General features: G+C 38.4%; 1 pseudogene; it reads right to left on the bottom strand.

Annotated features, from left to right (window-relative positions):
- Window positions 1-2,680: 2,680 nt before the first annotated feature.
- Window positions 2,681-4,029, bottom strand: LOC141419906 (methylosome protein WDR77 pseudogene; annotated as a pseudogene).
- Between the last annotated feature and the right edge of the window lie 13,982 nt (window positions 4,030-18,011).

Raw genomic sequence — 18,011 nt, 5'->3', positions numbered from 1 at the left:
AGAAATTTGTCCATTTCTTCAAGATTTTCAAATTTATTAGAATATAGGTTCTCAAAGTAGTCTCAGATGATTTCCTGGATTTCCGTGGTGTTTGTTGCTATCTCCCCTTTTGCATTTCTGATTTTACTGATTTGGGTTTGCCATGGGTCTGTCAGTCTTGTTTATTTTTTCAAAGTTGGTTCTTTTTGTTTTGTTGATTCTTTGCATGATTTTTTTGTTTCTATTTCATTAACTTTGGCCCTTATTTTTATTATTTCTCTCCTTCTATTTGTTTTGGGATTTGCTTGTTCTTGTTTTTCTAGGAGTTTGGGATGTAGCATTAGCTCATTGATTTGAGATCTGTCTGTCCTTTTAGTACATGCACTCATGGCTATAAACTTTCCTCTTAGGACTGCCTTTGCTATGTCCCATAGGTTCTGGTAGGTTGTGTTTTCATTTTCATTAACTTCCAGGAACCATTTAATTTCCTCTTTTATTTCATCAGTGACCCATTGATCATTGAGCAATGTGTTGTTCAGCTTCCAATTGTTTGAATGTTTTTTACTGATGTTTTTGTTGTTGATTTCTAGTTTTAATGCATTGTGATCAGATAGAATGCATGGGATTATTTCTATTTTCTTATATTTGCTAAGGCTTGCTTTGTGCCCTAAAATATGACCAATTTTGAAGGAGGCTCCATGGGCTGCTGAGAAGAATGTATATTGTGCAAAAGTTGGATGAAATATTCTGTAGACATCAGCTAGGGCCATTTGGTCTATGGTGTAATTTAGATCTTGGATTTCTTTATCGATTTTTTTGTTTGGATGATCTAGCTATTGAAGATAGGGGGGTATTAAAGTCTCCTACTACCCCTGTGTTGGAGTCTGTATATGCTTTTAGGTTCTTCAGAATATGATTGATGAAATTGGTTGCCCTGACATTGGGTGCATATAGGTTTATAATTGTTATTTCCTTTTGGTGTATTTCACCTTTTAAAAGTATGAAGTGTCCTTTTTCTCGTTTGAGCAATGTTAGTTTGAAGTCTAGTTTGTCTGAGATAAGTATTGCTACTCCTGCCTGTTTTCAGAGGCCATTGGCTTGGTAAATCTTCTTCCAGCCTTTCACCCTAAACCAATGCTTGCTTCTGTCAATGGGATGGATCTCCTGTAAACAACAGATTGTTGGTTCTTCCTTTTTAATCCAGATTACCAAACAGTGTCTTTTGATGGGGGAGTTAAGTCCATTAACATTCAGTATTAGTATTGATATGTATGTGGTGATTCCTGTCATTTAGTTGCTTTTGTTGTTTAAGGGTTTGATTGTGTGGAGCTGAATCAATGCTACTCTCTGATTTCTTGTTTTTCTTCTCCAGTGGTTTGGAACTGCCCATCCTCTCATGGTTTTGTTTGCTTTCGTTTTGTGTGTGCAGAATTTCTTGAAGCATCTTTTGTAGTGGTGGCTTGGTGGTCATATATTGTTTTAGTTTCTGTTATTGTGGAAGACATTTATTGCTCCATCTGTTTTGAATGATAGTTTTGCTGGGTAGAGTATCCAAGGGTTGAAGTTATTTTCATTTCATGCCTGGAATACCTCACTCCATGCCCTTCTTGCTTTTAAGGTTTCCATTGAGAAATCTGCTGTGATTTTGATGGGTTTACCTTTGTATATTATTTGTTTGTTCTCTCTTACAGCCTTCAATATTCTTTCTCTATTCTCTGTGCTTGTTGTTTTTTTTAAAGTTCAACAAAAATATTTTTATTGAACTATAACTATACATACAGAACAGTACACAAATCATGAGTGTACATCTTGATAAATACTCATAAAATGAATACACGTACACTAGGAATCTCTCTGTATAGCTATCTTTATCTCTCTTTTCTTGTTTTAAAAAAATTATTCATTTATTCACATGTGCATACATTGTTTGTGTCATTTCTCCCCCCTGCCTCCCTCCCTTCCCCTCTCTCCCCGTTCTGCCCTCAGTTCCAGGCAGGTCCTGTTCTGCCTTTGACAATAATTTTTTTTTGTTTTTTTTTTCAACAATGCCTAAACTTTATTTCACTAACCAGTGTTCTGGTTCTCTCCCTGATGCTGGATTTCAAACCTTCAGGAGTTTACAAATACAGCATTCAAACTTCCATTATCCAGAGAAAGGGACCCAGAGGCAGCAGGTCAAGTCCCAGGCTACTTTTGGGTAACAAAGTGACAAAGATTTCATGGTAACAGTCTGTGTCAGTTTTCTAACTTCACTGAAATGTCTTTAAGCTCCCCTAAACTTTCCTTTATGGAATCAAGGACAAAAAAACAAAAACAAACCATTCATCTTTCATAAACACACCACCACAGAGGAGGGATTTATATGGGCATCAAACAAGCACCAGCTGAACTATTCATTCAGCTTGAAATTGGATTTCTGACTCCATTTAATGGCAAAGAGTTGTGCAAAACTGTGGTATGTTTTCCTCAAGGTAGCTGTGCTGGATTTTTGTGAACGGAAGCAGTTCCAAAGATAATGGTGAATTTAAGTTCACTAAAAAAATAATAAAATAAGTTGCTCCTATCTTTATGAGTAGCATAAAAGCTGCTTCCAAGAACCCAGGGATGCCCACATCCCATATCCCACCCACGCATGGCCAATAGTCAGCTACATGGGAGGCATAAAATCCTTTTGTCAGCTTTTTTTTTTTTGGAAGGGACATTTTGTGTGGGTAAGACGGTGATCTTTATTTCTCCCACCACCAAAAACTATAGATCTACACACACTCTCAGGCACACATCCTTTCCACTTTGAAGAAAGTTTTTCTTCCCTGTATCTACAGGATTCCAGCATCCAGCGTCCACCAGGCTGAGAAACAGTGCCTGTGAACTGCAGAGATCTAGTGACAACATCTTATACAAGGCTCCTATGTTGTCTAACAACTGACCGACAGGGGTGAAAAAGGGGATTCTCATAGGGGATTGCTTCATTTTCTGAAATCCAGTCTACTTGGCAACACTCTCAGGTCCAGGGGCTGGGAGAGGGTCTGTGGGCACAATAGGGTGGATGACCTGATGGTCCCACCCAATTGTGGTGAGGAGGGAGTGATTGAGTGGAGACCAAGTAGCATCTCTCACAAAGTCTCTGTGGGCTCGGCTTCTAAACACTTCAGAAAGACTGGAGTCCAGCACAGCAAGTGAGCAGTTTTCACTGAGGGAGGCCAGCAAGGGAACACTGTGTGGGGAGAACACAAGTCTAGTGACACACTGGGTGTGCACAGCTGATTTGAGGGCACAGTTTGCACTTTTGGTGTCCACAGGAGAGACAGTCCCATTCTCATCACCAAAGACAAAGACTTCACTTTGCTGAGGATGCCAAGCCAGGGAGGTAGGAAGGTAACCAGAGGCATTACAGCCCATCTGTGATGCTGGCTTGGGGCAACGGGTATCCCAGAGTAAAATTCTATTGTCCTCACTGCATGAAAGAAACACAGAGTCCTTGTGGGGAGAGGCAGCAACACAGGCAACCTGCCCTGCGTGAGCTCGGTATGAACTCAGTACCATCTGCTGAGCAAGGTCCCAAATCTTGATATAGAAGTCTTTGCTACCACTGACAGCTTGTGTGCCAGAGCTCAGGACACTGACCGTAGACACAATGTCATCATGCTCATACTTGCAGAACTTGCTGACAATAAGTGTCTCGTTGTCATCCAGCTCCCACAGTTCAACAGCACCTGAATCAGAAGCCACTAGGATACCTCGGTCTCCCACCCAAGTGAGGTCGGCCACTCCGGCCTCCATCTGGACTCTGGCGGAGCAGAAGCCTTCATTGGGGCGGCACACGGGTCCTTGAAAAGCCAGAGGGAACCAGCCCAGCAGCGGCCACTCAGGCTGGAGGCTCCCAGCAGAAGCGCCCCATCAGATGGGTACCGCGCAGCCTCCAACTGCTGTTCCATACAGGCAGGCGCATTAGGGGGAAAGTTCCACTCGCGGGCCACTGGGGGCACTAACAGGGGAGGGGTCTCCTTCTGCATCTCCACGGTTCCAAATCCAACCTAAACCCAAACTGAATGCCAGTACGATTCAGCTCGGGTGGCAACCCCACGTCACAATAATTTTGTTAAAGAAAAGACACAAACCTAATAAGGAAGACAAAGTATTTTTGCTAGTTGAGTTGATGATAGCTATACAGAAATATTCCTAGCATTGCTTTCGTCTACACGTGTTATGACCCATGTTGATTCATCTCTAACTGATCTTTACCCTGGTTACTGATCCTCTTCTCATGATAACCTCTGTCACTTTAAGGTTTCTGTATTAGCTCCTCTGGAGTGAGGACATCAAAAGCTTTCATGTTCTGGGTTTTCTACTTATTTCTATATCTCCCATATGTGCTCTCCCCTTGTCATGTGATCCAAGTCCAATCACATTGCTGCATTTTCCCTAAATCTAAAGTCCACGTATGAGGGAGAACATACGATTTTTGGTCATCTGAGCCTGGCTGACCTCTCCTAGAATGTTCTCCAGTTCCATCCATTTACCTGCAAATGATACGATTTCATTCTTTTTCATGGCTGAGTAAAATTCTGTTGTGTGCAAGTACCACATTTTCTTGATCCATTCATCAATGTTGGGCATCTTATTTGTTTGCATAACTTGGCTATTATGAATAGTGCTGCAATAAACATGGGTGTGCAGATGCCTCTCGAGTAACCTGTGTTGCATTCTTTGGGTGTATCCCCAGGAGTGGGATTGCTGGGTCATATGGCAGATCTATGTCTATATTTTTAAGAATTTTCCAAATTTTCTTCCAGAGTAGTTGTACTAGTTTACATTCCCACCAGCAGTGTACAAGGGTTCCTTTTTCCCCACATCCTTGCCAACACCTGTTGTTGGTGGTGTTTTTAATGATACCTATTCTAATAGGGGTGAGGTGGAATCTTAGTGTTGTTTTGGTTTGCATTTCCTTTATGGCTAGAGATGGTGAGCATTTTTTCATGTGTTTTTTGGCCATTTGAATTTCTTCTTTTGAGAAAGTTCTGTTTAGTTCAGTTGCCCATTTTTTAATTGGTTCACTGATTTTAGGAGAGTTTAGTTTCTTAAGTTCCCTGTATATTCTGGTTATCAGTCTTTTGTCTTATGTATAGCTGGCAAATATTTTCTCCCACTCTGTGGGTGGTCTTTTCAGTTTAGAGACCATTTCTTTTGTTGTGCAGAAGGTTTTTAATTTTATGAAGTCCCATTTTTCCATTCTTTCTCCTAGTTGAGTTCTATTGAGGAAGTCCTTAGCTATACCTATTAATTCCAGAGTGTTTCCTGCTCCTTCCTGTAGTAACTTCAGAGTTTCAGGTCTGATATTTAGGTCCTTGATCCATTTTGAGTTGATACTAGTACAGGGTGATAGACATGGATCTGGTTTCAGTTTTTTGCAGTCAGTTAACCATTTTTCCCAGCAACATTTGTTGAAGAGGCTGTCTTTTCTCCATTGTATATTTTTGGCAACTTTGTCAAAAATGAAGTGGGTATAGTTTTGTGGATTCATATCTGGGTCCTCTATTCTGTTCCACTGGTATTCATGTTTGGTTTTTACTAGTACCATGCTGTTTTTATTGCTATTGCTTTGTAATGTAGTTTGAAGTCAGGTATTGTGATACCTCCAGCCTTGCTCTTTTTGCTGAGTATTGCTTTGGCTATTCACGGTCTCTTGTGTTTCCAAATGAACTTTAGGGTAGATTTTTCAATCTCTGTGATGAATGTCATTGGGATTTTGATTGGAATTGCATTAAACATGTAGATTGCTTTTGGTAGTATAGCCATTTTTACTATGTTGATTCTACCAATTCATGAGCATGGGAGATCTTTCCATCTTCTGTAGTCTTCCTCGATCTCTTTCTTCAGGGGTTTGTATTTCTCCTTGTAGAGGCCATTCACATCCTTTGTTAAATTTACTCCTATGTATTTGATTTTTGGGAGGCTATTGTGAATGGAATTGTTTCCATATATTTCTTCTTAGTTTGCTTGTTGTTGGTGTATAGAAAAGCTAATGATTTTTGTAAGTTGTTTTTGTATTCTGCCAACTTACTGTAGTTGTTTATGGTGTCTAAGAGTTTTTGGGTAGAGTTTTTTGGGTCTTTAAGGTGTAGGATCATGTCATATGCAAATAGGCATATTTTGACAGTTTCTTTACCTATTTGACCTACTTTTATTCTTCTTGCCAAATTGCTCTGGCTAGGAATTGCAGGACTATGTTGAATAGGAGTGGGGATAATAGGCACCATTGTCTCTTTCTGATTTTAGGGGAAATGGTTTCAGTTTTTCTCCATTAAGTATGGTGTTGGCTATAGGTTTGTCATGTATAGCCTTTACAATTTTGAGGTACATTCCTTCTATTCCTAGTTTTCTTAGAGCTTTTATCATGAAGTGATGTTGGATCTTATCAAAGGCTTTTCCTGCATCTATTGAGATGATCAAGTGTTTTTTGTCTTTGGTTCTATTAATGTGCTGTATTACATTTATAGTTTTGCATTTTTTGAACCTCCCCTGCATCCCTTGGATAAAGCCTATTTGGTCATTGTGGATGAGCTTTCTGATGTGTTGTTGGATTCAGTTTGCCATTATTTTATTAAGGATTTTTGCATCGATATTCATTAAGGTAGTTGGATTGTAGTTCTCCCTTTTGGAGGTATCTTTGTCTGGTTTTGGGATGAGAGTTATATTGGCTTCATAAAATGAGTTTGGCAGTGTTCCTTTCTTTTCTATTTTATGGAACAGTTTACAGAGAGTTGGTATTAGTTCTTCTTTAAAAGTCTGATAGAATTCAGCAGTGAATCCATGAGTTCCTGGACTTTTTTTTTGGGAGACTCTTTATTGTTGCTTCAATTTCATTTTGTGTTATAGATCTATTCAGGTGATTAATATCTTCTTGGTTTAGTTTTGGGTGGTTGTAAGTTTCTAGAAATCTGTCCATTTCTTCAAGATTTTCAAATTTGTTAGAGTATAGACTCTCGAAGTAGTCTCTGATGATTACCTGGATTTCCATGGTGTTTGTTGTTATCTCTCCTTTTGCATTTCTGATTTTACTGATTTTCGTTTTCTCTCTCTGTCATTCTTATTTATTTTTTCAAAGAGCTAGCTTTTTGTTTCATTGATTTTTGTATATTTTTTTTTGTTTCTATTTTATTGATTTCAGCCCTTATTATTATAATTATTTCTCTCCTTCTGCTTGTTTTGGGATTTGCTTGTTCCTGTTTTTCTAGGAGTTTGAGCTATAGTATTAGGTTATTGATTTGAGATCTTTCTGTCCTTTTAATATATGCACTCATGGCTGTAAACTTTCCTCTTAGGACTGCCTTTGTTGTGTCCCATCAGTTCTGGTAGGTCATGTTTTCATTTTCATTAACTTCCAGGAACTTTTTAATTTCCTCTTTTATTTCATTGATGACCCATTTGTCATTGAACAATGTTTTGTTCGGCTTCCAATGTTTGCTTGTTAATTACTGCTTTTTAAAATTTTTGGTTTTAATGCATTGTGGTCAAATGTAATGCATGGGATTATTTCTATTTTCTTATATTTGCTGAGGCTTGCTTTGTGCCCTAGGATATGATCAATTTTGGAGAAGGTTCCATGGGCTGCTGAGAAGAATGTATATTGTGCAAAAGTTGGATGAAATATTCTGTAGACATCAGCTAGGTTCATTTGATCTATGGTGTGATTTAGTTCTCGGTTTTCTTTACAGATTTTTTGTTTGGATGACCTATCTTTTGGTGATGGGGGGTATTAAGGTCTCTCACCATCACTGTGTTGGAGTTTATATATGTTTTTAGGTCCTTAAGAGTATGTTTGATGAAATTGGTTGCCCGGACATTGGGTGCATATAGGTTGATAATTGTTATTTCCTTTTTGTGTATTTCACCTTTTAATAGTATGTAGTGTCCTTCTTTATCTCGTTTGAATAATGTAGGTTTGAAGTCTAGTTTGTCTGAGATAAGTATTGCTACCCCTGCCTGTTTTCGGGGACCATTGGCTTGGTAAATCTTCCAGCTTTTCACTTTCAGCTAGTGCTTATTTCGGTCAGTGAGTTGGGTCTCCTGTAAGCAGCAGATTGTTGGATCTTCCATTTTAATCCAGTTTGTCAGATGGTGTCTTCTGATGGGGGAATTTAGTCCATTAACATTCAGTGTTAGTATTGAGAAGTATGTGGTGATCTCTGTCATGTACTTGTCTTTGTTATATATATATATATTAATGGGGTAACATGATTAGCATGATCTTTTGATACATGTATACATTGTGTAATGTTTATCTTCTAGGTTAGCATATATATTTTCTCAAACACAGTTTCTGTGTAGTAAAAACAAAGTCCTTCTACTTTCTTTGAAACATATACAACCTTATCTACAGTCACTATTATCTATAGTCACCCTGCCATGCATTAGAATGCCACAACTTATTTCTCCTATTTAACTACGAATTAGTGCCCATTGACCAACATTTCCTCATTCCTTTAGTCCCCCTACTTCATCCAGTCATGCATAACCACTATTCTACTCTTAATTTCTATGAGATCAATTATTTTAGATTCTACATATGAACAAGATTATGTAGTATTTGTCTTTCTGTACCTAGCTTCTTACATTTACCATAATGCCTTATTTGTTTTTTCTCTCTTACAGCTTTCAATATTCTTTCTTTGGTCTCTGTATTGTTTTAATGATAATATGTCGTGGGGTAGTTCTATTTTGGTCAGGTCTGTTCAGTGTTCTGGAGGCTACCTGTACCTGAATGGGCATAGTTTTCTCTAGATTTGGGAAATTTGCTGTTATTATTTTTTTGAATATATTACACATTCCCTTTGCTTGCACCTCTTCTCTTTCTTCAATGCCCATGATTCTCAGGTTTGTTCTTTTGATGGAGTCAGCGAGTTCTTGCATTTTCCTTTCACAGGTCTTGAGATGTTTAACTAATAGTTCTTGGGTTTTTCCTTTAATTACCATTTCATCTTCAAGTTCTGAGACTCTGTCCTCTGTTTGTTCTATTCTGCTGGAATGGCCTTCCATTTTGTTTTGTATTTCTGTATCATTCTTTTTTCTGAGGTTTTCCATATTGTGGATTACTTCCTCTTTAATATTATCAATTTTTGTCCTTAATTCATTTATCTCTCTGTTTATGGTGGTCTCATTTTCAGTTTGGTTTTTATTTAGGGCTTCTATTATTTCATTTATTTGTTTCTTGGTTTTCTCATATTCTTTATTTTTGTTGTCTTGGAATTTGCTGAGTGCCTCCTGTACGTTTTGGTTGACCATGTCTAGTAACATCTCCATGAAATTCTCATTAATTACTTGTGGGATATCTTCTTTCAGGGTGTTCTTGTGGGCTTCGTTGGGTTCCTTCATATAGTCTATCCTTGTTTTGCTGGAGTCTGGATCTGGGTATCCGTTTTCTTCATTTTGTTGTAAATCCTGTACTACTTTATTTTTTGGGGGAGAATGGTTTCCTCCCCTTTTTCTTCTTCCAATTTTCCCAGTATGTACCATTTCTGTCTCATGACTATGTGTAATTTAGTACTACCTGGGTTGCAATATTAATACTAACAAAACAAGAGAGAAGGATAAAAAAGAGAAAGAGAAGGAAAGGTAAAAGGAAGAGAGAAGAGAGGAAAAAAGAAAGAAAAAAAATTCAGAGAGATGGTGGGTAATCAAACCTCAAACCATGCAGCCAAATCCTTAAAGAATAGAGAAAAAAAAATAGAAAAAAAAAGGGAGAGATGGTGAGTGATCAAATAGCAAACCAGGCAGCCAAACCCTTAAAGAAGGGAGGAAAAAAAAAGAAAAAGAAAAAATAATAACCACCAGTTCTGGAACAGTAGAATTGCAGGCAGTCTTAGTTCTGTTACTGCTTTAGCATCCAGTCCTGTCTGTGTCTCTTAGGAACATTGGGAGCCCTCTAATGGTGACCCCAGTAGGAGCCTGGTGGTGCAGTTATCTGGAAAGCCTGTAGAGCTGGGGCTTGGCTCCACCTGAGGGGTGGGGATCCCAGCAGTCTGGGGGATCGGTTGTCTCACACCAAGCTGGTGCCAGGCCTGACGTGCGGGAATCCTGGTGGGGTGTGGCTCCAGTCATCTCATGTGGAGCTGGAGCCCAGCAGAGCCTGAGGGGAGGGAACTTGATGGCTGGGGATCCCGGCAGCATGGAACTGGTGTGGCCCAAGAGGTGGGGGTCTCAGCAGGGCATGGATCCAGCACGGCCCACAGATGGTGGTCCCGGTGGGGTGTGGATCTGGCACATGGTTAGGGCCTGGCACAGTCAGAGGGGCAAGGATCCTGGTGTTGGTGGTGCATGGATCTGGCACAGCCTGAGTGGTGGAGAACCCAGTGGAGCAGAGCAGCGACTCTGCAGGCCTATGGGGTGGGGACTTGGCAGGCCGGCTGTTCTTTCATTAGATTGTGGCATAGAGAAGCCTTCCATGATCTAAGGGTTTAGACTGCTGTATTTTTGGCTCTCTCTGGTGCTTTACCTCTGCTAAGTGTGTCTCTGGCATCTCCATAGGGTCTCTGGTTCAGGAGCTCATGAAGTCTGCATCTCTGTCTCAGTTGCCATCTTTGAAGTTTTGAAAGTGTTTCCCAGGCTGGCCTCAAACTCGTGATCTTCCAGCCTCATCCTCTTCCCCTAGTTGATTATCGGCGTGCACCACCACAACCAGCTCTTTATCTCAGACTTGAGCCTGTGTCTTCATAGTGGCCGACTTCCAACTGATTGTGGCGGGGATGCTTGGGTGCTTAGCGGAGCAGATGGCAGTGGTGCAGGAACTCTGTGCTTGTTGTTTTAATGATAATATGTTATGGGGTAGTTCTATTTTGGTCAAGTCTGTTTGGTGTCCTGGAGGCTTCCTGTACCTGAATGAGCATAGCTTTCTCTAGATTTGGGAAATTTTCTGTTATTATTTTGTTGAATATATTACAAATTCCTTTTGCTTGCATCTCTTCTCCTTCTTCAATGCCCATGATTCTCAGGTTTGTTCTTTTGATGGAGTCGGTGAGTTCTTGCATATTCATTTCACAGGTCTTGAGTTGTTTGACTAACATTCAGTTTTTCCTTTAATTTCCATTTCATCTTCAAATTCTGAGATTCTGTCTTCTGCTTGTTCTAGTCTGCTGGAGTGGCCTTCCATTGTGTTTTGTGTTTGTGTTTCATTCTGAGGTTTTCTATATCATGGGTCACTTCCTGTTTAATATTGTCAATTTTCATCTTTAATTAATTTATCTCTCTATTTATAGTGTTTCCTGTTTCACTTTGGTGTTTATTGAGGGCTCCCAGGAGTTCATTTATTTGTTTCTGTGTCTTCTCTTATTTTTTAATTTTTGGTGTCTTGGAATTTCTTGAGTGCCTCTTATATGTTTTTGTTGACCATGTTTAGTAACATCTCCATGAAATTCTCAGTGATTACTTGCAGGATTTCTTCTTTGAAGGTGTTCTTGTGGGCATTGTTGTGTTCTTTGATGTTGTTTATCTTTGCTTTGTTGGAGTCTGGAACTGGGTATCCATTTTCTTCATTTCCCTCTGAATCCTGTATTAAATTATTTTTTGGGGGAGAATGGTTTCCATCACTTTTTTGTCTCCCCATTGCTCAACTTGGTACTATGCAACTATGTTCTTTTTTTTTTTTTTTTCTGATGATGAAACTTTATTTTTTTTATTTTTTTTTTATTGGCATAGTATATATATATTTTTTTTCATTTTTCTTTTATTATTCATATGTGCATACAAGGCTTGGTTTATTTCTCCCCCCTGCCCCCACCCCCTCCCTTACCACCCACTCCACCCCCTCCCGCTCCCCCCCTCAATACCCAGCAGAAACTATTTTGCCCTTATCTCTAATTTTGTTGTAGAGAGAGTATAAGCAATAATAGGAAGGAACAAGGGGTTTTGCTGGTTGAGATAAGGATAGCTATACAGGGCATTGACTCACATTGATTTCCTGTGCGTGGGTGTTACCTTCTAGGTTAATTCTTTTTAATCTAACCTTTTCTCCAGTTCCTGGTCCCCTTTTCCTATTGGCCTCAGTTGCTTTAAGGTATCTGCTTTAGTTTCTCTGCATTAAGGGCAACAAATGCTAGCTAGTTTTTTAGGTGTCTTACCTATCCTCACCCCTCCCTTGTGTGCTCTCGCTTTTATCATGTGCTCATAGTCCATTCCCCTTGTTGTGTTTGCCCTATGCAACTATGTTCTTGATAGGCTATTGGTGGTTTCAGTCACCTGTTTTCTTTCCCTTGGTTAAATTTTGTTTTGTGGGTGTATTGGATTTTTAGCTTAGTGTATGTATGCTATTTCTGTCCCTGGTTTGGGTGTAATTTAACTAGTATTAACTAATTCACAATAGTGAAACTAACAAAACAAAACAACACAAAAAACCAAAGAAATCAACAGGGAGAGATGAACAAACAAGCAAACAAGAAACAAAACAAGCAAACAAATTTATACACAAAAAAACTCCAGGTTCGGGAACAATAGAATTTCAGTCTTAGTAGTTCAGTTGTTACTTCTTCAGCATCCAGTCCTAGTGTTGGTACTTAAACAGAAGCTCTGTCTTAGTCTTGCCAGGTGATTGGGTAGTCTCGCCAGTTTTTCTTCTGTCTTTCAGTGGCAGCTGCTTAGTCAGCTCCTCCCTCAGTGAGGTGTGGCTTGTCCTCAGGTTCTGGAAATCAGGTCTGTAGCCCACCAGCCATCCTGCTGTTTTGTCTGCCAAATGTCTCCCAAGCAGGTTTGGCGCTGGGGTCTGGCTGCTCGGGAGTCCTCCTGTTTTCTCAGTGTAATGTGGCATGGAGAAGCTTTGTACAGGGTATGTGTCCAGGGTGTCAAAGTTTTGATTCTTTTTGGTGCTTTATTTCTGCCAAGTGTGGTTCAGCATCTCAGCAAGATTTTTGATTTATGGAGCTCACACTGTCTGCTTCTGCACCCTAGTCACCATCTTGGATCCTCTCGGTCAACTAATCTTTGAACAGGGTACAAGAAATATACAATGGGGAAAGGATAGACTCTTCAATAAATAGTTTTGGGAAAATTGGATGGCAACATGCAGAAGAATAAAGCTAAACTACTATCTCTTTCCATATAAAATATCAACTCAAATGGGTTAAAGATTTTTAGGCCTGAAACTTTGAAATTACTAGAAGAATACATAGGGGATACACTTCAAGACATTGGAATCAGGAGGGATTTTTTTAGGACAAGATCTCAAAGATACAGGCAACAAAATTAAAAGTAGACAAATGGGATTACATCAAACTAAAAAGCTTCTATACAACAAAATAAACAGCCAACAGAGTGAAGAGATAATCTACAGAAAAGGAGGAAATATTTGCAAAGTTTACATGTGATAAGAGATTAATATCAAGCAATTCGACAGCAAAATAGAACAAAACACCTCAATTAAAAATGGGCAATAAACTTAAATAGACATTTCTCAAAGAAGGTATATAAGCAGCCAACAGATAAATGAAACAATGCTCAAATTTACTAAGCCTTAGAGAGAGCTGCACATCAAAATCACAATGAGCTATCCCCTTACTCTAGTAAGAATGACTATTCCCAAAAAGACAAAAGATAACAAGTGCTGGAGAGGATGTGGAGAAAATGGAACACTTGCACACTGCTGGTGGGAATATAAATTAGCACATTCATTGTAGAAAACAGTATGGAGGTTCCTACAAAATTAAAAAATGAAATAACAAAAGAACCAGTAATCCTACCACTAGGTGTATATCCAAAGGAAATGGAATCAGTATGTCAATGAGATATCTGCACACCCATGCTCATTGCAGCACTATTCACAATAGCCATGAAATGTAATCAATCTGAGTGCCCACTGACCAATGAATGGATAAAGATAATATGGTACATGTATACAATAGAATAGTATTCAATCATAAAAGGATGAAATCCTGCTATTTGTAACCACATGGATGGAAGTGGAAGGCATTATGGTAAATGTAAGAAGCTAGGTGCAGAAAGACAAATACTACATAATCTTGTTCATATGTAGAATCTAAAACAATTGATCTCAATAGATCAATAGATAGTGGTTATGCATGACTGGATGAAGTAGGGGGACTAAAGGAATGAGGAAATGTTGGTCAATGGGCACTAATTTGTAGTTAAATAGGAGAAATAAGTTGTGGCATTCTAATGCATGGCAGGGTGACTATAGATAATAGTGACTGTAGATAAGGTTGTATATGTTTCAAAGAAAGTAGAAGGACTTTGTTTTTACTACACAGAAACTGTGTTTGAGAAAATATATATGCTAACCTAGAAGATAAACATTACACAATGTATACATGTATCAAAAGATCATGCTAATCATGTTACCCCATTAATATATATAATTTTTGTGTCAAAAATAAAATAAAATAAACAACACAGCTCATGTATTAGTAATTTGCCATTAAGGTGTTATAAGTACCTGGATGAATAATAAAATATCAGAAAAGGTAACAGAAATAATTTCAGGACTAAAGTGAAGAAATAGTGAAAGTATATTCATCATAATCTATAATTAAATGATAGATTATATTAACATAATGGATATGAAAAGAGACCGAGTTAACTTTAGAACATGCTGGACTTCTTGTTTTATGAAGGATAAATGACAAGCATTAATATTTTTAAGAAATTAAAAAATGTAAACATTTAAGGGGAAACACCAAAGAACACTAAAAAAATTATAACTTTTAAAAAAATAGAGGAAAATGCTTTCCAAAGGAAAGCACTCTGTAGATACAGGACAAACAAAATCAATGCTACAATCTGATTTCAGGCACTTTATAAAAGTTCATGAATGTATACTCATTACTTTTAATCTGACTGCAAAGAAATCAGCTTCCTTCTTCTTTTAAACACTTGTTTACCAAATATGGAGTTGTCCAGCCCCATGTGTTAAATATCTTTTGAAACTCCCTATGCTGAGCAATAAAATAGTATATATTTAGTGGTATCCAAATTATGGTGATCTTAACCTGGGTTCTGATCCTACTCCAAAAAAAGTGTTATAGTCTCACCATAGAGAAACAAAAACAGATGTACGTATGTTATGCCTGTGTATATGTGTGTATTGTTTACTAAAGATAAAAATGAATACTTTTACGCTTAAATACACCCTGCTGAAAAGCTCAAAAAGGCACTCAAGATAGTCTGAAGTTGTTCTTCTTTTGGACACTAGAGGGAGCTCATGATTCACTTTTACTTACTTGAAAAGAAAAGCACCTTTTAAAAGAAGTGGGCAGTTTTTCCATCTTTCCTACTCTGAGCCAATATTTTCTTTCCAGGAAATTACCGTCCTTCTACTTGGTTCAGAGGCTTTGGAAGTGCAGGTGTGATTGAGAGGATTAGTCTATGTCTGAGGATGCAATGGAAGTTAACGAAGTTAATATTCCTTCACATGTTGATTCTTCACCAGAGATGCCAGATGACCAGTATCAAGCACCTAATAATATATAAGTCAGAAGTCCTTGTCCATAGCAGCTTTTTTCCTCTTTAAGTTAGATAAATGGGGCCTTCTGGAAGTCTATCACTAACCTTTCTCATTTTTTGCAAGTTATCATAGATTTCTTTGTCCTCCACAGAGCCAAGTTATCTTCCCTCTAACACTCTCCACAGACACCTAGCGCATAATTTAACTTCTCAGAACATTTGGCATTATTTTAGTCTACATTTAATCATGCTTTTTTAAATTTAAAATTTTTATTTTATTTATTTATTCTTGAGCTGGGTTTTGCTATGTAGCCCAGGCTGGCCTGGAACTCGCTACGTGGATCAGGCTAGCCTTAAAGTCATTGTCCTCCTGCCTCTGCCTCCTGAGTGCTGGAATTGCAGGCATGAACCAGAATGCTGGCTAATCATGTTTATTTTTTTTAAACACCATCTTTGTGATCTGATAAATTTGGAACGTATCTTAGTATTATTTCTACTTCTGGGGATTGGATTTCTGTCCTCTTTCCCTCCCTCCTTCATTCTTTCTCTCTCTCCTTCCTTTCCTTTCCTTCCTTTCTTTTGTTTCTTTTGCTCAGTTTTTAATGTTCTATTAATTATATCTTACATTTTTATCAAAGTTTTGTGTATCACTTCTTTTAGCCATCATTTGTTTATCAGTTTCATCCATGTTTTCATGTGTAGCTGTAGTTTACTCATTTTTCACTCTTGTATACTATAGGATTTCATTATCTAACTATATTTTAATTCATTTGCTCATTGTATTGTTGAGTGACATTTGGGTTGTTTCTTGTTTTGGGGAGTTCAATGAAAGTCCAAGTTGGAGGTTGGAAGAAATGGTGACTTTTCTGAGTGAATGACTGTGTGTGTGTGTGTGTGTGTGTGTGTGCAGTGGGGCATGTAGAATAGATAGATATAACACATGGCAACAGTAGGAAGGAGGAAGGGGAAATATGTCCAAGGTGAAGGTATTTGTTTGTCGACTATAGTGCATCTGCTTCTTGTGCTGCTCAATTCAATAACTAAGAGGGCTGGAAGAGTCAGTGTAAACCAAGTTTACTGAAATAATCGAAGTCGCCTGTGTGATATTCCACCATATCTTCTCATTGTCGCATAAAAGGGAATAGGGAAGTTGAATCTGGGAAACAAGTTGAACCCAGAGTCTGGGGAGAGGATTTTTCTCTAAACTCATGTGTCCATGCTCCATCCCTGTACTACTGGCTACAGTGTCTTCCAACTTCTTTTTTTTTTCCTTTGATGCTGTTGGGGTTTGAATCCAGAGCTTTCTTCTTGCTAGGCAGGTACTCTACCACTAGAGACACACCTCCTGCCCTTTTTGTTCTGGTAGTTTTGGAGATAGGGTTCCCCTTTTTGCCCTGGTCTACCTGGACCATGATCTTCCCATTTTTAACCTTCTTGCTATTGGTGGATGACAGGTACACACCACTGTGCCCAGCTGTTGGTTGAGATGTGGTCTAGCAAGCTTTTTGCCAAGGCTGGCCTTGAACTGTGATCCTCCCAATCTCAACCTCCTAAGTAGCTAGGATAACAGGCGTGAACCACTAGAACCCAGCATCTTTTAACTTCTGTGTGCATGTATTGTGAGGGATCAGGGTCTCAGTATTCTGCTCCACAACTTGTCTTTAGCCTGGGCTTCTGTTCAAGGTTTTTTTGTCTTTGTTTTTGCAGAACTGAGGTTTGAACTCAGGGCCTTGCACTTAGTAGGCAGGTGCTCTACCAATTGAGCCACTCCACCAGCCATCTGTTCAAGGTAATTTCCATGTCCTTGTCTTGCATTTAATGTAGACAAACAGAAAATCTGTTCCAAATTATTATGTGCATGTCAATTATTGGGTTAACATGTTTGGGTTAAATTGTATATTAGGAGTAGATATGTATATTAGGTAAGTAGTCTCCATCCTATTTTTTTCCCCAAAATATCTAGAAGCTAGTACAGGAAAGATAGTAGTGTTGAAACTGACAGAATAAAAATCTCTGTGTGGGAAAAGATATTAGGAATAAATTTAGAGGCCTGGTATTAAATAGGAAAATTTGTGATATTTATGAAAAATTAATAATAGCTATGATTCACTATGTCTTTGAAATGATAAAACAAGAACACACAACAGAAAAATGAAAAAACATGGATAGTCAGACTGTGTATGGTGACACATTCCTGTAATCCCAGAATTTGGGAGGCAGAGACAGAAAGACTGAGAGTTTGAAGTCAGCCTGGGTTAAATGGCAAGACTCTCTCTCTAAAAAAATATGGATAAGTAAATACTGGAACAGAAAGTCCAAATGATCAATAAATCAATACAAATATGCTAAAGTACTCTAGTTATCCAGAAAATGAAAAATAATGAGGAATTTTTCTGATCCTACAGTTTAGAAAGTAAATTGAGTTAACATTTATTGCTTGAAGAGATAGACAGATGTGGTTTCATACATCGCTGGGGAAAATATTATTTTAAAAAACCATTAGTAAAATAATTTGGTAAAATGTACAATTTGACTCATCTCATTAAACCTACTTCTGGCAACACATCAAACAAACAAAAACCCTTTAG

This window comes from Castor canadensis, chromosome X (genome assembly GCF_047511655.1).
Source record: "Castor canadensis chromosome X, mCasCan1.hap1v2, whole genome shotgun sequence".
NCBI classification, from domain to species: domain Eukaryota; kingdom Metazoa; phylum Chordata; class Mammalia; order Rodentia; family Castoridae; genus Castor; species Castor canadensis.
This window is presented reverse-complemented; position numbering and strand designations above follow the sequence as displayed.